The 7803-nt window shown below is 41.0% G+C and overlaps 1 long non-coding RNA gene across 1 annotated transcript in view; it reads right to left on the bottom strand.

Moving 5' to 3' along the window:
* Positions 1 to 6424: 6424 nt before the first annotated feature.
* LOC137151485 (uncharacterized) overlaps positions 6425 to 7803 on the bottom strand; it is a 43010-nt gene continuing 41631 nt past the window's right edge. The window contains exon 3 of the long non-coding RNA XR_010919284.1: positions 6425 to 6670. This is a non-coding gene — a long non-coding RNA (uncharacterized lncRNA). The remainder of the gene's footprint in view (positions 6671 to 7803) is intronic.

The raw sequence follows: 7803 nt of genomic DNA, 5'->3' as shown, positions 1-7803 counted from the left end.
ATAGAAGGCAATCAGGTTGGTCAGACATGACTTGCCCTTGGTGAATCATGCTGACTGTTCCTGATCACCTTCTTCTTTTCCTTGAGGACCAACTCCATGATTTTTCTGGGGACTGAGGTGAGGCTGACTAGTTTGTAGTTCTCCAGATCCTCCTCCTTCCCTTTTTTGAAGATGGGCACTATATTTGCCTTTTTCCAGTCATCTGGGACCTCCCCCAATTGCCATGAGTTTTCAAAGATAACGATCAATGGCTCTGCAATCACATCAGCCAACTCCTTCAGCACCCTCGGATGCATTGCATCTGGACCCATAGGCTTGTGCATGTCCAGCTTTTCTAAATAGTCCTGAACCTGTTCTTTCAGCACTGAGGGCTGCTCACCTCCTCCCCATTCTGTGCTGCCCAGTGCAGTAGTCTGGGAGCTGACCTAGTCTGTTAAGACATAGCTGCAGTACGCAATGCTTTTTTTTGCCTTTCTCCATATCATCTGTCACTAGGTTGCCTCCCCTATTCAGTAAGGGGCCCAAGCTTTCTTTGACCTTCTTCTTGTTGCTAACATACCTGTAGAAACCTTTCTTGTTATTCTTCACGTCCCTTGCCAGCTGCAACTCCAGTTGTGCTTTGGCCTTCCTGATTTCACTCCTGCATGCTCGAGCAGTATTTTTATACTCCTCCCTAGTCATCTGACCAAGCTTCCATTTCTTGTAAGCTTCCTTTTTGTGTTTAAGCTCACGAAAGACTTCTTTGTTAAGCTAAGCTGGTCGCCTGCCATATTTGCTATTTTTTCTGCACATCAGGATGGTTTATTCCTGCGCTCTCAGTAAGGTTTCTTTAAAATACAGCCAGCTCTCTTCAACCCCATTCCCCCTCATATTAGCCTCCCAGTGGATCCTGCCCATCACCTCCCTGAGGGAGTCAAAGTCTGCTTCTCTGAAGTCCAGGGTCCGTATTCTGCTGTTCTCCTTTCTTCCTTTAGTCAGGAACCTGAACTGTATCATCTTATGGTCACTGCTGCCCAGGTTGCCACCCACTTCAACTTCCCCTACCAATTGCTCACTGTTTATGAGTACCAGGTCAAGAGGATCACGGCCCCTAGTTGGTTCCTCCAGCACTTGCACCAGGAAGATGTCTGCAACACTTTCTAAAAACTTCTGGATTGTCTGTGGTCTTCCGTATTGCTCTCCCAGCAGATGCTAGGGTGATTGAAGTCCTCCATGAAAACCAGGTTCTGTGATCTGGAAACTTCCATTAGCTGTCTGAAGAATGCCTTATCTACATCATCCTAGTGGTCTATAACATATGCCCACCACGACATCACCCTTGTTTCTCTTGCCTCTAAACTTAACCCAGAGACTCAGCAGGCTTTTCTCCAGTTTCAGACTGGAGCTCTGAGCAGTCTTACTGCTCTCTTACATACAGTGCAACTCCTCCACCTTTTCTCCCCTGCCTGTCCATCCTGAACAGTTTATGCCCATCCATGACAATGCTCCAGTGCTCCACATAATGATTGTAAAGATTTTTATTCTGGAAAATCTGTCACAAATGTGTCATGTTAGCAGCAGATGCACAGATCAAGATAAACATGAAATATGCCCCGAGGAGGAAATCCTAGCTATTCTCCTCCATCTATGAAGCTATCTGTGAACACTAAGAATCAGCAGTTTATACATATGTAATTCATCCTTCCCTATACTGCACTTCAGCAAGTCAGCTATTTTAACACTTGGTACGATGTAAGGTCAATTTACAGGCTGGAATCCAGCACTGTAAGACGTGAACTGATGACAGACTGAAGACATTTGGTTTTGAAATAAGCCAAGCACTTGATTCAAGAATCAAAACAAAAATCAATGTACAGTAGAACCTCAGAGTTATGAACACCAGAGTTAGGAACTGACCGGTCAACCACACGCCTCATTTGGAACCAGAAAGTACACAATCAGGCAACAGCATAGACAAAAAAAAATAAGCAAACACAGTACAGTTAAAGGTAAAATACTAAAAAAAGGGAAAGCAGCATTTTTCTTCTGCATAGTAAAGTTTCAGAACTGCATTAAATCAATGTTCACTTGTAAAATGTTGAAAGAACAACCATAATGTTTTGTTCAGAGTTACGAACAACCTCCATTCCCCAGGTGGTCATAACTCTGAGATTCTATTGAATATGTCTTCATAACTTCTGACATTGAAGCAGCGCTACTGCCTGGCTGGAAACCCATTGCTGCCACCTAGTGGTGAAGTACCAGCACTTGCCATACTTGCTGCTCCTGTGCTGCCTGTATTGTGAACAGGCAATAGATTATGTAATTAACTCAGGAAGTTTTAAAAGAAGCCGTATTTTGCTTTTGGGGCGATAGAAAAATTAGGTGGAGGTAGTGTACATAGATATTTAGTGTTAAACTGGATAAGTATTAGATGGTTTTAAAATTAGGTGCCTCTCTTTGGCATTTCAGCTGTAAACAATGCATCTAAGGACCTCATTAGGAATGGTTTTTGCATTCACAGACGAGGCATCTGACATCTGGATAAGTGTTTCTGCATGTTTAAATGTAAGCATTCCAAGACACAACAGCTTTTAACTATGTTGTGTATGGATGAAGAAGAGTAAACAGAATGCCTTCTGCAGTATTCTGTAATACATTCAAAATATTCATTATTTATTTACTTTTCTTTAGGATGTTGCTGTTGCCATCTGACCTACACACTCACAGTCAATTAATTATTAAAAAATCCCTACACTTCACAGGAAAGTGGAGGGAAATACTATATCTATTTATACAAATGTTGGGCAAATAAGAAATATTAGAACTAACGATAAAAGCAATCACCACAGTTATTGATGACATTTCTCATTTTGTCATCTTGGGAAGCTTTTTTATTTTTTAATACTATCAACACGCTACAGGTCCCATTTTCAAGTATATCCTGAACACAAACACACAAATACTGTAAACATGGATGCTGTGCTTTGTCTAACACACACACACTCACACTCACAGTGATTATACAAACAGTGTTCATCATTATAAGTCAATATTTACTCCTCCCCCTCCTCAAAGCCTGGTGGTCTATCATGGTGATTGGTATGACAAAAGATCCATGATAGAACAAAAACTGACAAACTATGGTTATTTCTCTACACTTACAACAGTCAGTAACTGCAGTACTTTAGATCCAGTGATTGGAAAGTATAGGCAAATGAATATTTATGTAAATTTATTGAATCTCTGTGAAAACTGTGCCTATAGAAATTGAAATAAGTAAAACATATACCTTTTCCCTTAAAATGACCTTCTTCCTTCCACTTTCATTTTATGCAGGTTCTTTAACATTGCTTTGTTAAGCAAAATACACAACCTGTGTGTCACAGTTCAGGGAAGGAGCTGCGGGTCAAGGAGCAGATTCTCTATGACAGGCACACATTCCCTGTGATTTTCTAGGTGATCAGTAGTGTTCAGACATCTGAATTACATTGCATTCCAGATTGATCATCTTATCCAAGATGATTAAAACTTACATCCAGAAGATGCAGCTTCCGAATGTCAACGTTTCAGCCAGATGGCTTTTCTCAAGACAATTCACAGCACAATGTAACTTAAAAATGTCTTCCTGTTGGAAGCGCATCATGGCTGGGAAACTGTTGCTTATTGGAATAGCCTCATTATGATTAGCTTTTACAGACAGGTATTTTTCAGTGCCACAGATTGTTTTGAACGTTGCTTTCTTTGCGCTGTTGAGCGGGAACACAGCAGAGGAACAAGGGGAAGAATAAATGCATTGGAGATCTATAAAAGAGGCTGATGGTTTACTTACATAGTGGCTAGATGGTCCATTTGCAGTCTAGCCTATAGTAAGGGCCTGTGCAGTGCTGTCCTGCCCCTGGGGAAGCTCTGGAGGAAGATTGGAACTCATGGTCTCGCTGTTGCTCTGGGGAAGGCATAAGCTGCAACAGGCCTGTACCTGTTGCAATGTATGCTCTAATGTGCTGGCATAGCCAGGCCATGGGGCACGTTGAGGAAGGTGGAGTCACAGGCTCTCTGCACCCTTTCACTCACTCATGCAAGTGTTTGTGTGGGACACCTAGCAGTTGTGCCCCAAGGATTCTGATGCCAACTGGCAGAGAGCACAGGGGAGCATAAGGGTTACAAGTTCACCAAAGAATGTAATGTAAGGTCTCTACTGAAAGCCTGTCTCACACTGGTCACCATAATCACCGCAAAATGTATATATGGATAATGTGTGAGGAGATCTGCATCTATGCTGAAAATTATGCTCTTCAGATCAGAGAGTTGGGGCGGTCACCAAAAGTTGATAAACAAGTTTCTTTGAGACAGCAAAGGTTTATCAAATCAGTCTGTCTACATATAGATTAAGTATTGTATGGTTCACAAGCTGAGCAAAGGGCAAATCAAATGATTGCCAAGTCTCCAGGGGGAGATCTGAGAAAGGAAAACACAAGCAGTGGTGGCTATCCTGCTTACAAGTGGAGACAATGGATTTTTGGACTATAACTGTATGGACAGAGACAGAACTATGCATCCTTCCACTGAGGAGGCAAAAAGACAGTATGACTTGTCTCATGACTGGAAGATCACAGCCAAGCCTGGCTGTAACACACTGGAAGGATTTTGCATGAAACATTTGCTCTACATGACATGAAGTTTAAGGCTTAAGTATGCATCTTACTATTTTATGTGTCACCTTCCCCCACCCCCACCCCGAATGTTTCTGCTTGCGATCTTTCACTTCTCTGTAAATCTTTGTTAAATAAACTTAGATTTGTTTATAAAGAAAGCAAGTATAAATGCTTTATGTTAAGTGGAGCTGTGTTCTGTGGTGTATTACTATAGTTCTACTGGTCAGCTGTGCGGCTTCAGCAATGAGATTTTCCTACTAGAGTGAAGTCTGCTGGAAAAAGCACAGACCACCCATTGCGATTGTTGTTTGCATTGATGTGTTGATTTCAAATCAAGCTCTGTAGCTAGCCAGCCCCACACAGCTCATGAACTTTATTGCTATTCCTCCCAAGCAAGCAACCTGAATACACCAATTAAGCTTGGAGTAAAAAGCAAGCCTCAGATAAAAGTTAACAGTGGCTCTTCCGATCAAGTACTGCTAAAGTAAAATGGGATTCAGGGTGAGAGGGGAAGAGACCATGCTCCAGGGTTTTCCCGTACACATGCATGCAAATGAGCGAGTGGGTCGGTCACAAGCACAAAGCCAGGCTGGCATGTTAAGAATGGTAATGAGGGAAGATGACTTTTTTTCTTCTTAAAAACACTTTAAAGTACCTCGGAGGAAAAAAGGAGGTAAGAGCACAGATTCATGAAATTCTGCTCTTTCACGCTGATTGTTCTAATAATGATTAGCCTTTATGTCGGCCTTTTATCCATCAGTCTCAAAACACTTTACTAACGAAAGTGAGTATCACTACCCTTTTTCACAAATGGGACAACTGATGCGAAGGGAGGAGAAATGACCTGCCCGCAGTCACACAGCCACAGGTGGTTGACTTTTGAATTTTAAAATGTGAACATTTTGAAAATTTGTCTGATGGTGGTGGTAAAGAATTTTGTTATAATGTCAAGAATTTTCTCTCCCCTTTTCTTCGTCCCCTAGCCCAATAAGTGGCAGAGCAAGGAACAACCCCAACTCATCTGACTCCAGTCCAGTTCCCTCCCCCTTAAGTCACATTGATTGCCCACTGTTTAGTGTTAACTTAAGATCTTTCCCTCTTCTTAAAAAAAAGGAAAAATAAAAGTGAAATTGCCACTCTATGCAGATTCAGAATAATCAAGAAAGGAAAAGAAACAACTTATTTAAGTACCCATGATCTAAATGTGAAGTTATGACTGAATGTCTATTGTGATATAATAGAACGCTATAAAGATATAGCAAATTAATTAATGATGGAGCAAATAAAGTGTTAACAGTCTGGGCACAAGCAGTAACATTCTTTTAAATATCCATTAATTATTGTTTCCTTGATAATAAATTACAATGGGGTGCGTAAAATTCACTTGAATACCAAATGAACTTATGACACATGCTAAAGCAAGAAATGCAAGATGAATTCAGAATGATGAGACAAATGCCTCACCACAAAATAATGATTCAGGAAACCAAGTGAAACCAGTTTTTAACTAAATTATCTTCAACATCTATCTAAAGACTCATCGCAAAAACTCCATAGGATAGAAACTAAGATACTGTGTAAAACAGATAAAAATCATAATGGCCACACCTCTGTATCCCTTTCAAGTAGAACCCACTGTAGAGAAGAGTCATATTTTCCCCAAAATATATGAGATAAACTCTCATCAACATTAATGGGAGTTACAGTTGGGGGAAAAGGACCCCTTTGGTTGGAACAGATGAATTAATTTATCTCCAAATTTATCTTACAGAGGAAACAACAAGCATGAATGGAACCAGATATGATACCTCTGAAGACTCATCAGCCAAGTCCATAAGATTCATGTCTCCTACCCATTCAGAGCTGATGGAACGCTGTGCAAACACATTAATGTAGCATTTTCAGTTTACCAGTAGAGGCCGCCACATACTTCATAAAATTATCACATATATATGACCAATTAGTGTATTAATTTAAAGGGAAAAGTCAGGTGGGGCTAGAAGCTGTATCCTCATCAGTCCCAGGCTGTTGTTGTCCTGTAACATTAGGAAAAAAATAAGGTGTTTTGGTAGCTTTGTTTCCTCCTGTCTGTTGGCTTATCTTTTCTAGTCTTTCCTCAAACCAAGGGCCTAAGCAGATATTAGCTCAAGTTTACCTTCAAGCTCTTACAAACAATAAGACAAGTTGCCAATCTGGATGGTAAGTTTAATTTTTGCCTCACATTTGTTACCGTTTGAATCACCAGATGTTTTCTGCAGCCTTCCTCACCTACCAAAGATTCTGAGGTTACAGCATGGGTCGATGAGCCTTGTCTCGATAGCAGCAAAAAGGATGGTGTAATGCATGTGCTTTCTTCTTCCCCTCTGTGCAGGCACTCAAATGGAATAGAACCCAGTGCCAAAATAGAGTCAAATTCTGCCCACACAAATTATAGCAGAATATGACCCAATGTATGTGTTATGGCCAACATTAGAAAGTGACACTTCTCAGGTGTGTTTGAGTTCTTATAAGTCTCATGTACTGCGGTGTAATTGCACATTCATGTAAAGCAGTTTTCCAGTCCTACATCTGTGTTTGTAGTCAATTTTATGGCTTCAGAGTCATAAGGCTACTGCCAGGGAGTCTGATGGTTGTGTGCATCCTGTACTTCTGCTCTAGCGGCATTCTTTGCAAACTTCCAGGAACAGCCCTCAAGTTTTCAGTGACGCTAACTGCCCTGAATGCAGAAACTTTAGAGGCAACGAAATAGCAATTTCAGGATTAGTCGAACCAAGTTAAGCTCATTCCCCAGTTTTGGGGGCTGCAAAGTCTGTAGCTCTAACCGCACTTGTGCGCAGTTAGTTAACAGATATAGCCAAAAGAAGAGACTCCTTCTTTCTTCTCTTGAAATCCCCCATCACTAGGCCATTATCTAAAGTCTGCCTAGATGCCAGCACACTGACATATTTGGGCTTTCTTGATGATGAATACAGTACTGCTAACATACTCAGCTGTCTATGTTCAAATAATTACATAAAAATGCAGATGTGCCCAAAAGTCAAATAGAGAGAGAGACAGGGCCCATCATTCATTAAATCTTTCTGGCAGAACTCCAATGGCATTGTGAGGCTTTCTGTAGTGCATTAAATGCTCTTTCAGGAGTTAGGTGTAAGTATCCTGTTATTTGAAA

Source organism: Emydura macquarii, unplaced genomic scaffold, assembly GCF_026122565.2.
Source record: "Emydura macquarii macquarii isolate MOO-44397 ecotype Brisbane River unplaced genomic scaffold, CSIRO-AGI_Emac_v2 contig_212, whole genome shotgun sequence".
NCBI lineage: Eukaryota > Metazoa > Chordata > Testudines > Chelidae > Emydura > Emydura macquarii.
The sequence above is the reverse complement of the archived record's forward strand: the minus strand, read 5'-3'. Positions and strand labels throughout refer to the sequence as shown.